The following is an 11,772-nucleotide window of genomic DNA, read 5'->3' as shown; positions in this document are numbered from 1 at the left end:
GCGGTCACTACGACAAAATTCATTATTTTCTTAATTTACTCCCTCCGTCCCAATAAAAATGGCCACTTTTTTTTGGGCACGGAGATTAAGAAGGGGATTGTTATGTTTTAATCGAGTGTGACCCACCAAAATTAGTGAGTAAATTTTAGAAAGTGGCCTACAATTGTTGACCAAATTAGTGAGTAATTGTTGACTTAATTAAAGTAAACTTTTGCCATTTTTAGAAAGTAGCCACCTTTAATGGGACACCCAAAAAGGAAATGTGGCCACTTTTATTGGGACGGAGGGAGTAACTTTTTCCTCTTAACCTATCTCTGTAACTAATCTCGTGAGCGCTCTCACCGCCGCCGATCCTTCCCTGACCCACTTGCGCCGCGGCGCAGTCAGTCACTCTTCCTCACGCCGTCGCGGCCACGGGTCACTTTCACTCTCTCCCATGCCTTAATTCCCCCACTGCACTCCCTCGACCCGCCGTTGAAGCTCGCTGCCACTGGCACCATTGAAGGTAGTCACCGTAGGTATTCTCTATTCTCTTCTGGTTTACCAGAAAAATCCTCGGCTTTTCCCCTTTCATTAATTAATCAAATAATATCACATGTTTTTGTTTTAATTTCTTGTTTATGTAATCTATTGGGGGTGTCAATTGTGTTTTTGGTGTTTTGAATTTTGCAGAGCATGAATCGTTACCAAAAAGTAGAGAATCCTAAGACCGAGACTCCAATTGATGAGAATGAGATTCAGATTACAAGCATGAATCTGTACATCACTTACAACATGACTCTGCTCTAGGTGTTTCTCTACATTTCTTTGGTTATCTTAATGCTAATTGTTTGATTTTGCTGAAACTATTTCACCTTTTAAATCAATTGCTTTGTCCTTTAGATCTTCTTTTCGAGTTTTGCGGATGGTATATTTTTACTTGCTTATATTTATTTCATTGTTTAGAATGTTGATTGAATTTTAAGATGTTGTTGCAGATACTCATTGATGCATTATTATGATTTTTACTGATGCATTGAAAAATATGCATTGATTATTTCGAGAGCGATGCGTTAAGGTAATACGCTATCTTCATTTTTTGTATTTATGTTTGGTTGGGTATGATGTTCATTTTGGTTGGTTGCGATCTATGAATTGAATTGAAATCTGTGTTAATTTTAGTGACGTTAATATTCTCCGGTTATGTGTTGTTCAACTATTTTAGAAATAAACATGATCACATCTTTCATCACACTGTCTATTTTAAATAATTCACGTTGATTTTTTTATATTACAAACATTAGCATGGTCACGCATTTTGTGCAATATGCTATTAAAATGTTAACTCTGAGTTTAACGTGCTCACGTTATTTCTTGAATTGTTTTGAATATTATTATATAGTGACTATTAGTTTTATTTGGAAATATGTGTACGCTTATGGTGCAATTTTCTTTAGCTAATTATCATATAAGCATGATCACGTCAATCCGTATATGGTGTTTGAAATTTCAGTATGCGTGATTGCTTGTTGAAATGATAGTTCAGAAATGATAGTAATCACGCCTTTTCATAAATTATCTATTGATACTTGGTATTGTTCTTTCTAGAAAATTAGCAATAGGAATAGAGAGAATAGAAAAAAGTTGTGGATGAATCATGCATGCGGAACAAAATCGATTGCATAGTTTTGCTACAAACAGGTACATTAATTTACATGATTCTATAGTTCAAATGCTTTATGTGAGTGAATAGTTAATTGTGTATATGTATTTATGAAAACCATAAATACCAATATAAATTTAATTGTTCAGGACGAGCTTACGAGGTTGCAGACTGAAAACATTGAAGATGATGAGGGGCCAATATCAGAAGACGAGGCTTTTGTCAAGGTCGGGGAGGAAAAATCGAACCGACTTTGTAGATGTGGAGATGGATTGAAGCCACCGTCCAAAAGAGGAGAGAGGATTAATCTTGATTTGCAAAAGGAGAATGGAGAGCTGAAGAAAAAGAATGAAGAGTTGGCAAATCCCTGCTATCATTCAATGCCTAAATCAAAGTAGTCATATCCCAAATTCTAGTTAATGTAGGATTAGCTGACTAAGTTTATCTTTTATTTATTAGAAAGACATGATTTAATGCTATTTCAGAAATATGCTTCTGGCCTCAATTTTGCAATTTGTTATAGACCTTTTAGAGATAAGCATGATCACGCTTAAAATTCTCAACAATACTGTTAACTTAGCGTGATCATGTCTTTACTTAAAGAAGCTTTCGCATCAATTTTGCAATTCGATCTAGTGTTTTTAGAAATAAACGTGATCACGTTTTTTCTTAAATAAGCTTATGCATCAATTTTGCAATCGATCTTGATGTTTTAGAAATAAACGTGATCACGCCCTTTCTTAAAGTATCTTCTAATATTAAAATAATACTTATAATGACGACGTCAAGAACATTAGTGGCAAATCATTTATTGTTATTATGCTTTTTCATCTCTATAATTATATAATTTTAGTGACGATTATAGCATTCGACTAAATGAATACATTTTAATGATGATAAAAGCATGTCACTACATATTGGTTCATATAGTGACAGTAAAAATCATGTCACTAAATGAGGGAATTGTAGTGACGCCAGATACACGTGACTATTTACTGGAAAATTTAGTGACGTTTCTATCATGTCACTAAATTACATAATTATAGTGACAACAATATCATGTCACTGCAAACAGAAACTATAGTGACAAGCTTGAAACGTGGCTACAAATTTCAAAATATAGTGACAAAAATAAATTCGTCACAATTTAATCATATTCAGTGACAACATCACCCGTCACAATAATTAGATTTGCAGTGACAATGTTTTATCGTCGTCACTGTAACTTTTAGCGACGGTTGATATAGCTGCAACTTATCGACAACCACAAAAGTTGTCACTGAGATGCTTTAGTGACAATTTTGACACATATAGTGACAAAATCTGTCGCCACTAGAAACCTTTTTTTTTTTGTAGTGCGCCCTCGTAGAAACCCCAATTCTGCGAAGCACAATATAATCCGACCAAGAGTTGTTTGAGCAGCCCAGCTTATGAAAGTTAGCATCCATCTCTTTAAACATCACCTGCAAAAAACTTACAATAGTTTTAGGATGGAAGGTAGCATCATTGAATGTCATTTGATTTCGGCAATCCCAGACTTTCCACAACAAATTAATAATCCCCGCTTTCCAGAAATAATGAACTTGGGGGCTGAAATCCTCATTCCAAGCAGCAACCAGGACACTATGAATATCCAAGCAGAGAGAGAGCTCCTCTTTGCCAAACCAAGCCAAGAAAACCAACCAGACCGACCGCAGAACATTACAACTCCAAAACAAGTGATCCATGGTCTCCATATCTAAACCGCACAGGATGCAACGGTTTGGTCCAAAAATACCGCGTCTCATAAGAGTGTCCAACGTGGGCAACTTCTTATGTATAATACGCCAACAGGTCAACGAACGACGTTCCAGAATAAATTTTTCCCAAATCCATTTGCCCCACACCACCTTCGGAAAATTACGATTTTGAGTCTCATAAGCAAGAGAAGCAGTCACATTCCCACAAACCGAGGGTTTCCAGAAACGAGCGTCCTTCTCATCCCTAATCGGAAGTAACAAAATATCCACCACAATGTCCGGATAATTGATAATAAAATCCGCAGTGAAGTGCCAAATTCCCTCATAAAAGTAATCACTAACCGCTTGATCGAGGAAGTCCATCATAAAGCTCGGAATATGGAGCCTCTCCATCAACTTATATCCCAGCCAATCGTCACGCCAGAAATAAGTATGCTCTCCAGTGCCAACATAAGAGTAAGAATCATCAACCAGGTTATTCACAAGGCCCCGAAAACCAGTCCAGACAGGAGAGGAAGCCAAGTAAATTTTAGCATAGCTAAAGGTTGTCAAATACCGCGCGCAAAGAATCGCACGAGCAAACTCCCTACCCTGAATAATTCTTCAAGCAATCTTCATTAAGAAACTTTTATTCATAGCAGAAAACGATCTGATCCCCAAGCCACCATCTGCACGCGGAGCACAGACTCGGGACCAGCTGACCGGACAAGAAGGCTTTTTATCCACATTACCCCGTCCAAATGAAGTTCCGACACTTCTTATCCAAGCTGTAAATCAGAGACTTTGGCCAGCGATAAACCATCATAGAATGAGTGACAGAACTTTGAATAACCGAGCGGACCAAGCAGATTCTACCAGCCATAGAGAGCTGCAAACCCTTCCAATTCGAGAATTTGTTGACAATTCTGTCATGTATACCCATAAAATAAGAAGCCCAAATACGACCATGAAAGATCGGAACTCCCAAATAAGTTACCGGTAAGGATCCCACGGCAAAGCCCAAATTCCGAACCAGACCATTTTTCATAACAGGAGAGACACCCGACCCAAAGAACACGTGAGATTTCTCCGGGTTACAAATCTGACCAGAGAGATCCCCATAAAGATCCAAGATTTCTTTAATTTTCCGCGCATTCCTAACAGACGCTTTGCAGAAAATCAAAATATCATCAGCGTAGAGAAGATGAGTGGGAAAGTGAGTAGATCTACTGAAATCCATGGGGATGAGATGTCGAGAACTAACACAATTCAAGAAAAGATGACTCAACACATCTTCAGCGAGTCCAAAGAGAATCGGTGAAAGAGGATCACCATGCCGGACCCCTCTGGAACAAGCAAAATAGCCGCTCAGCTGCCCATTAAAGAAGATGGTTAACCTAGCAGAGCTGAAAATGATAGAAATCCAACGTATAAAGTTTTCATGAAAACCGTTCACCCGAAGGACTTGTAAAATAAACTCCCAACTCATCGTATCAAAAGCCTTGCGAATATCAATCTTGCAAGCCATATTCGATCGCCTCCCCGTACGATTCAAGCAATTAAACCCCTCCGAACCAAGCATAATACAGTCGTGTATCGATCTTCCTTCAATGAAACCAAATTGGTTCGGAGTGACCCCAACAGCAGCCACCCCACTTAATCTAGTGGCCAAGATCTTCGAAATGATCTTAAAGAAGAAGTTAGACAGAATGATAGGACGTAGATCAGCCACAGTCTCAACGTTATCCTTTTTAGGAATCAGAATTAACGTACTAGAGTTACAACCCGCAGGCAGATAAGAAAAGCGAAAGAAAGCCTGAACCGCCGCTACGACATCTGCACGAATGGTGGACCAACAATTCTGAAAGAAACGCCCAGAAAACCCATCAGGCCCTGGCGAACTATTGGCATCAAGGCCGAAAACCAAAGCAGTAATCTCATCATCATCCGGAATGCCAATGAGGTTGTCATTCTGCGCATCAGTAACATAATGATCGACAATAGCCTCAAGCATAATCCTCTCCACTCTGCTCCCACCATCATCTTTAAACAAATTGGAGAAAAACTCCACAATGTGCTGTTGTATGTCATCCCGATCGTAAGAAAATGAGTCTCTAATCTTAAGATGCTCAATCTTCAAGCCATGCCTTCTAGAGCGAATCATGCGGTGAAAAAAAGACGAGTTTCGATCACCATCCTGTAACCAATTCGCACGACTTTTCTGCTGCAACATACTATTCTTTCGTTCCAAAATAACGTTGAGATGAGCTTGAGCAGCCACTTCATCCTCAAACAGCTGATCGGTATAGCCCAAATGCGAAATATTATTCTGAATTTCTAACAAGTTTTGCTGCCCCGACTGAAGAAGCTCGTCCACATGGCCAAAAATGGTTTTATTCCAGATCCGCAGGTCGCCTCTCAGCCTTTTAAGCTTAGCCATCACCGTGAAGATGGGACATCTAACATCCACAGTAGCCGACCAGGAAGAGTTAACCTTTTCCTGAAAATCAGGATGAGAAATCCACATGTTCAAAAATTTAAAAGAACGCCGATTGTTGGGCAAATCAGAAATACACTGAAAGATAAGAGGAGAATGATCAGAAGTCAGCCTCGGAAGAGCATGAGTATTGACGTTGGACCATAAGCAACCAAAACTGTCAGAAAAAAGAGTTCTATCCAGCTGCGATTCCACGTGCCGAGGGAGGAGCCGCCTGCCAGACCACGTGAACCGAATACCCGAGGTAGGCGATTCAATAAAGCCAGTAGCTTCGATAAAGTCGCAGAACTCCTTACAAGAGCTCCTCGAAGGCATCACCGAACTTAAACGCTCATGAGCACCCTTGATAGCATTAAAATCTCCGATGAACACCGTGTTACCATCAACAAAAGAAAGAAGATCCATCCACAAAAATCTCCGAGTGATCTGATCGTTAGCACCGTGAACGATCGCCACACGGAAGTTCTTCGAACCCCAACAACAATTAGCAATAACCACCTGATCCGAGGAGTGGATGATGCTTGTCTGAACAGTAGGGTGAGTCAGCAACCAAATATTCGAGCGACGAGGACCTCTACAATTCTGGTGGCGAGGGATCATATTAATAGATCTCCAAAAATGCGGGCGAACTTTATGAAATCTAGTTTTAGGTTCGATTAACCCCAAAATGATCGGAGAAAATGAACGACAATGTTCCTTAAGAAGACGTTTAGACTCGTCCGTCAAGCCACGGACGTTCCAAACGAGGAAATTCATTAAATTAGAATTTCAATCTGGGCTGGGATTCTCCCAGCTCCGCTTCCTTATCCCAACGTTTATTCACCACGTTATCCATTGTTTGTAAACAATCATCCTTGCTATAATCAACAATATAGTCACGCGGATTGTGACCTGCTTCAACCGATTTCCGAAGCCGATTTTTAATACTTTCTTGCTGCATCATAAGGGCCATGTTATGATTCCTCGCTGCTTGGTCTTGCTTAGAGGGCCTGCCCCGACCTCGTTTCGGGAGGTCTTGCCCCTCGGTTATACTTTGCCTAAGGCGCTGAACTTTCATCTCATTCTCCAGAGCAATAACTTTCACTTCCTTTTGAGCTGTTGTCTCCACTCCAGTCTGATCTTGCTCGTTATTTTTTTGGTCCTTCGACAAACTCAAGTTTAGGGCTTGATTTCTGTTGTCAACAGAATCCCCCATCCTCACCTTTCTGTGACCCAAAAAATCAGCACTCTCCAAGCTTTCCATCATCACCGCCTGATCTGCCTCCTGATCCTGAGATTTATGCTGTTCGTGAGTCTTAATCTGCTGCTCCATCTGAGGAGTTTCCGAAAGCCCAAGCTTGCTATTCGCTGGTGATCCCATTTCCGTTTCCCTCTGATCCACCCTGTTTGCCTGTGGCATGCCGTTGCTCTCATCACAATCTTTGCCTGGAGCCTCTTCGAAGTCAGTCGTCTCCACACCATCCAAAACGTTGAATCTGTTATCATTCGACGTACTCGAGTTCATGCACAGAGTTTGCAGCAAATTCAGCCCAGAAGGCTGCTGCTGTTGGTCCTCCATCTCACCATCGGACACCACAATGGTAGAATCCCTTGCATCCAAACATTTATCCAGTGAAGGATTATTCAATTTTCCAACCACTTGCCATTCCGGTTCTTTTGGTTTCTCCACCTTCTCAGACTGTTTTGCCTCCTTTTTTCCTTTCCGACATTTATCCACCGCATGCCCCGTAATCCTGCATCTCGTGCAAAAAAGAGGAAAATATTCATAGCTAAATTCAATATTAAAAACATAATCCCCACCATCAATCGACATCTTTTCCGGGAGAGGTTGAGCAGGATCGATTTCCACCAGAATACGGGCAAAATGCGCGACATCATCATCAATAGAGTTTCCATCGATTTTCAGCGGTTGTCCAAGCCAATGACCTATGCTAGAGAGAACTTCGGGATGCCAGAATTCCACAGGTAGGTAATAGATTCTGACCCATACTTGAGCCAAAGAGGATGATTCCTTGTAAGGATTGAAAAACCGAACCCAGTCACGGAGCCTCAAAGATCCCGCGGAGAGGTCCCAAATGAGATGAGCTTTGGCAATCGCTTTATCCTCCTTAGAGTGAAATTTCAAAGTATAATACCCCTTTCCCATTGGCATTAAATGCCATGCATTCTTGATCGCCCAGAGAGACTGGAGTTCCGCTTTAAGCTCACGAGTAGTACGAGGTTTCTCACCTTTGTTCATCATAAATCTGCCTATGAGAGCGAACTGGTATTTAGATGCTTGAAAATTTTGAATCTCCTTTGGGACTTTGAGAATACCCATCTCGCCCTGGCGAAACGGCCGAAGGGCCTGGAACTTGTGTGCCGGGAGGTCCGCCTTTTTGGCGCGTTGAGGCGCGGTCACATTCGCGTAGGAAGCAGCAGGAGCCGAAATCTCGACAGCCTTTGTACCAGAGGGGCCAGCAGTCGTAGGGTTAGCAGCCATCAAAGTTTGCTTGTTGTCCAAGGCAGAAGCTTCAGCGGATTTGCTTCTGTCATGATTCACAGCAGGAGGAACCGAGTTACGTTGGAAGTTGGTTGACACCGGAGGAAGGTTGAGGGCGCCTCTGTCCACCGAGGGAGGCGGTAGATCAGGCAACATGATCGGAAAACGGAAAATCAGCGGCGGGCTAGGGATAGGGCTAGGGTTAGGTTTTTTGGAGAGGAAAACGTCATGCTTTTTCTTTTAAAAGTAACCGACAATATAATAATAATAATAATAATAATAATAATAATAATAATAATAATAATAATAATAATAATAATAATAATAATAATAATAATAATAATAATAATAATAATAATAATAATCAAAGTTCTAAAAAGACTTTGATTCCAAATATAATTCGAATGAAAGTGTTTTATTTGAAATATTATTTAGATTTTTTTTATTAAAATCGTGAATTGAATATATTCTATTCGAATCAAATAGTGGGAAGTCAAATCGAATAGTAAGAATCAGTGTACGAATCGAATACGAATAATAAATAAGATTCGAATAATATTCGAATATGCAATTATTTTTATGAATATTAATCGAACCCAATGATATTTGATTCGATTCGATTCGATTCATTAACATCCCTAGCTGAAAATGGTTCATATTTTATATTTTAAAATATGCAATAAATTTAGCAATGGATGTATTAATTTTTACAGCAAATAATTTTAATGGTTCTCATGTTCTTACAAAAATTGTAGCTCTCACTAAAACCACACTATATAATATCCAAGGCAAAATCTGCATAGGGGTATAATCGAAATATATTTTTCGAATATTAAAAAAAAATAAGATGATCTCAAAACAGACATGTTTTACATGCATATAATTTCACACAAAAATGCATAAAGTCTCACACAAAAATGCATTAAATTGTACAAAAAATGCATTTCATTTATTACAAATCTGGTATTTTCGCTACCCCCCCCCCCCCACCACCCCTAATCCACACACACCACCCCCCAAAAATTTACATATTTTACATGCACATAATTTCACACAAAAATGTATAAAGTTTCACATAAAAATGCATTAAATTGTAGAAAAATTCATTTCATTCTTACAAATCTAGTATTTTCGCCATTCCTCCCCACACCCCCCCCCCCCCCCCAAGATAAAAAATAAAAAAAAAAAATTTCAAAACTTTTTAATTTTTTTTTATACGAAAATGCATAACTTTTCACACAAAAAATGTATTAAATTGTACAAAAAATGCATTTTATTTTTACAAATCTGGTATTTTCGTCACCCCACCAAACACCACCTGCCACCCCCCACACCACCCCCCACCCCTTCCCAAGACAATATATTTTTAATTTTTTTCATTTTAAAAAAAAAATTAACCGCTGACCCACCCCCAATCCCAGGCCCTCCCACCCTCCCCCGAGGTCTCTTTTTAAAAAAATGAAAAAAAAATGTTTGTGGGGGTGGGGAGTGGTGGCAAAAATACTAGAATTTGTAAAAATGAAGTGCATTTTTCTGCGAAATTTTATGCATTTTTGTGTAAAAAGTTATACATTTTCGTAAAAAAAAGTAATTAAAAAAATTTAAAAATTAATTGTCTTGGAGGGGGAGGGGTGGGGTGGCGAAAATACCAAAATTTGTAAAAATGAAATGCATTTTTGTGTGAAAAGTGATGCATTTTCATAAAAAAAAATTAAAAAGTTTTAAAAAATATAAGAAAAAAAATTTGGGGACGGGGGCGGGGGGGGGGGGATAGGTTTGGGAAGTGGCGAAAATACCATATTTTTAAAAATGAAATGCATTTTTGTATAATTTAATGAATTTTTATGTGAAACTTTATACATTTTTGTATAAATTTATATGCATGTTTTAATATGTCTGTTTTGAGAAAATCTAAAAAAATAATTTTTTTAATATCCGATTTTTGTTTTTCGATTTTATCCCTGTACAGATTTTGCCTTGGAAGCTCATTGCCACGTGTCACAATTTTGATGCATCTCATGTCCAAAATGTGTGATCAAGATTGGGTACTACGTACTAACTAAATGGTAGTACGGGAACCAAACCCTATATATATATATAAATGGTAGTATGCGCGCTATGGATAATATTGTCAATAGTCGCTGGTCAGAAATGGATGATTATCCTGAGTTTAAATATTGATTTGGTGTTTTTGTTAGTCTACGATCTCTTTTTGAGTTCGTGCCCTTAGTCTGCTCTTTGTGCTTTCAAGGGATGCTTCTTTTTCTTTTTCTTTTATATTAAACTTCATTTTAATAATAATATATGTTGGGTCTCCTGAGGGTTGAAAGGACAAGTGTATGGGGGGGAATACACCTATAGGCTATTTTCGAAACAATGTTACTTAAAACCAACACCTTTATTCTGAAAGACAGTTTGACTACTTTGAATATGCATGCTTCAGTTGACAAGGGTGGCGACTGATACTGAAACAGAGGTTCAGTGGGTGACTTCAGTTAATTGAGCCGGTCAATTAACTTCCGTCCAAGTAAAGCTTCAGTCGTAAGTAAAACAGAGTAGAGTTACTCGTTCAACTGACTATCAAAAGATTGATCAGTTAAACCTATAACTCTAGCAGCGAAATATTAAACTTAGTAAAATAGCCTTTAAAGATTTTCTTCACAGAGAATCTCTTAGTTACTCTTTTCAGTTAGTCAGTATTAGAGAAACAGAGATATGCGCAAATACTGAATATAAAAACAAGGACACAAGGGATTTTTACGTGATTCGAAAAACAACGTTCCTACATCCACGGCCAGATGATTAGTTTGACAATCACTCACTAGTGCTTATGAGTGCACAACCAACCTGACTGCAATGCTTACGGGTGCACAGCAAACCTGAAAAACTGAAACAACAGTTCCAGCACCAACACATTGGGTTGGATTACTCTTTCTCCTCTTAGTGCGATAACACACACTAAGAACTCTAAGTCAGAACATTGGTCTGACTCGCTCTAACTTCAAACGCTTAACTCTAAACAAAGAGGGGTTTGAACTTATTTTCCAACTAGGATTACTTGAGAACAGGCTCTCGCGTAATCAAATTCTAGGCTTATGATGTTTATGAGATATATGCCTAGAAATCTAAGAGACTTTTGGTGATCAGAAGTTCTGATGACTTAAGCTTTGATAACTCTCTACTTCGATTTAATCTTTTGTGAAGGTTGAGCTTGAGTAGCAATTTCTACAGAGCTTTGGCTATGTAATTGAATCGGTCAAGATTTGCGGTTGATCCTCGGCGCTATTTATAGGTGGAATTCCGAATAGTTCCGTTGGAGAGAAGGTCTTCGAAATTCCTGCCATCGTGAGATGTTTTCACTTCATGGGCAGAGGTGGCAATCTTCGCAAGCTCATTCAACTTGAATTTAAATCGGAGTAGTCTTGGAGCTTGT

General features: G+C 38.9%; 1 long non-coding RNA gene across 1 annotated transcript; it reads left to right on the top strand.

Annotated features, from left to right (window-relative positions):
• Window positions 1-347: 347 nt before the first annotated feature.
• Window positions 348-2,147, top strand: LOC131011340 (uncharacterized). Its single transcript, XR_009096867.1, has 5 exons — window positions 348-518; window positions 673-789; window positions 978-1,057; window positions 1,588-1,680; window positions 1,792-2,147. It is a non-coding gene; the product is annotated as an uncharacterized LOC131011340 (long non-coding RNA).
• Window positions 2,148-11,772: the final 9,625 nt, after the last annotated feature.

Source organism: Salvia miltiorrhiza, chromosome 2, assembly GCF_028751815.1.
Source record: "Salvia miltiorrhiza cultivar Shanhuang (shh) chromosome 2, IMPLAD_Smil_shh, whole genome shotgun sequence".
In the NCBI taxonomy this organism is placed as follows: Eukaryota; Viridiplantae; Streptophyta; class Magnoliopsida; order Lamiales; family Lamiaceae; genus Salvia; species Salvia miltiorrhiza.
The sequence above is the reverse complement of the archived record's forward strand: the minus strand, read 5'-3'. Positions and strand labels throughout refer to the sequence as shown.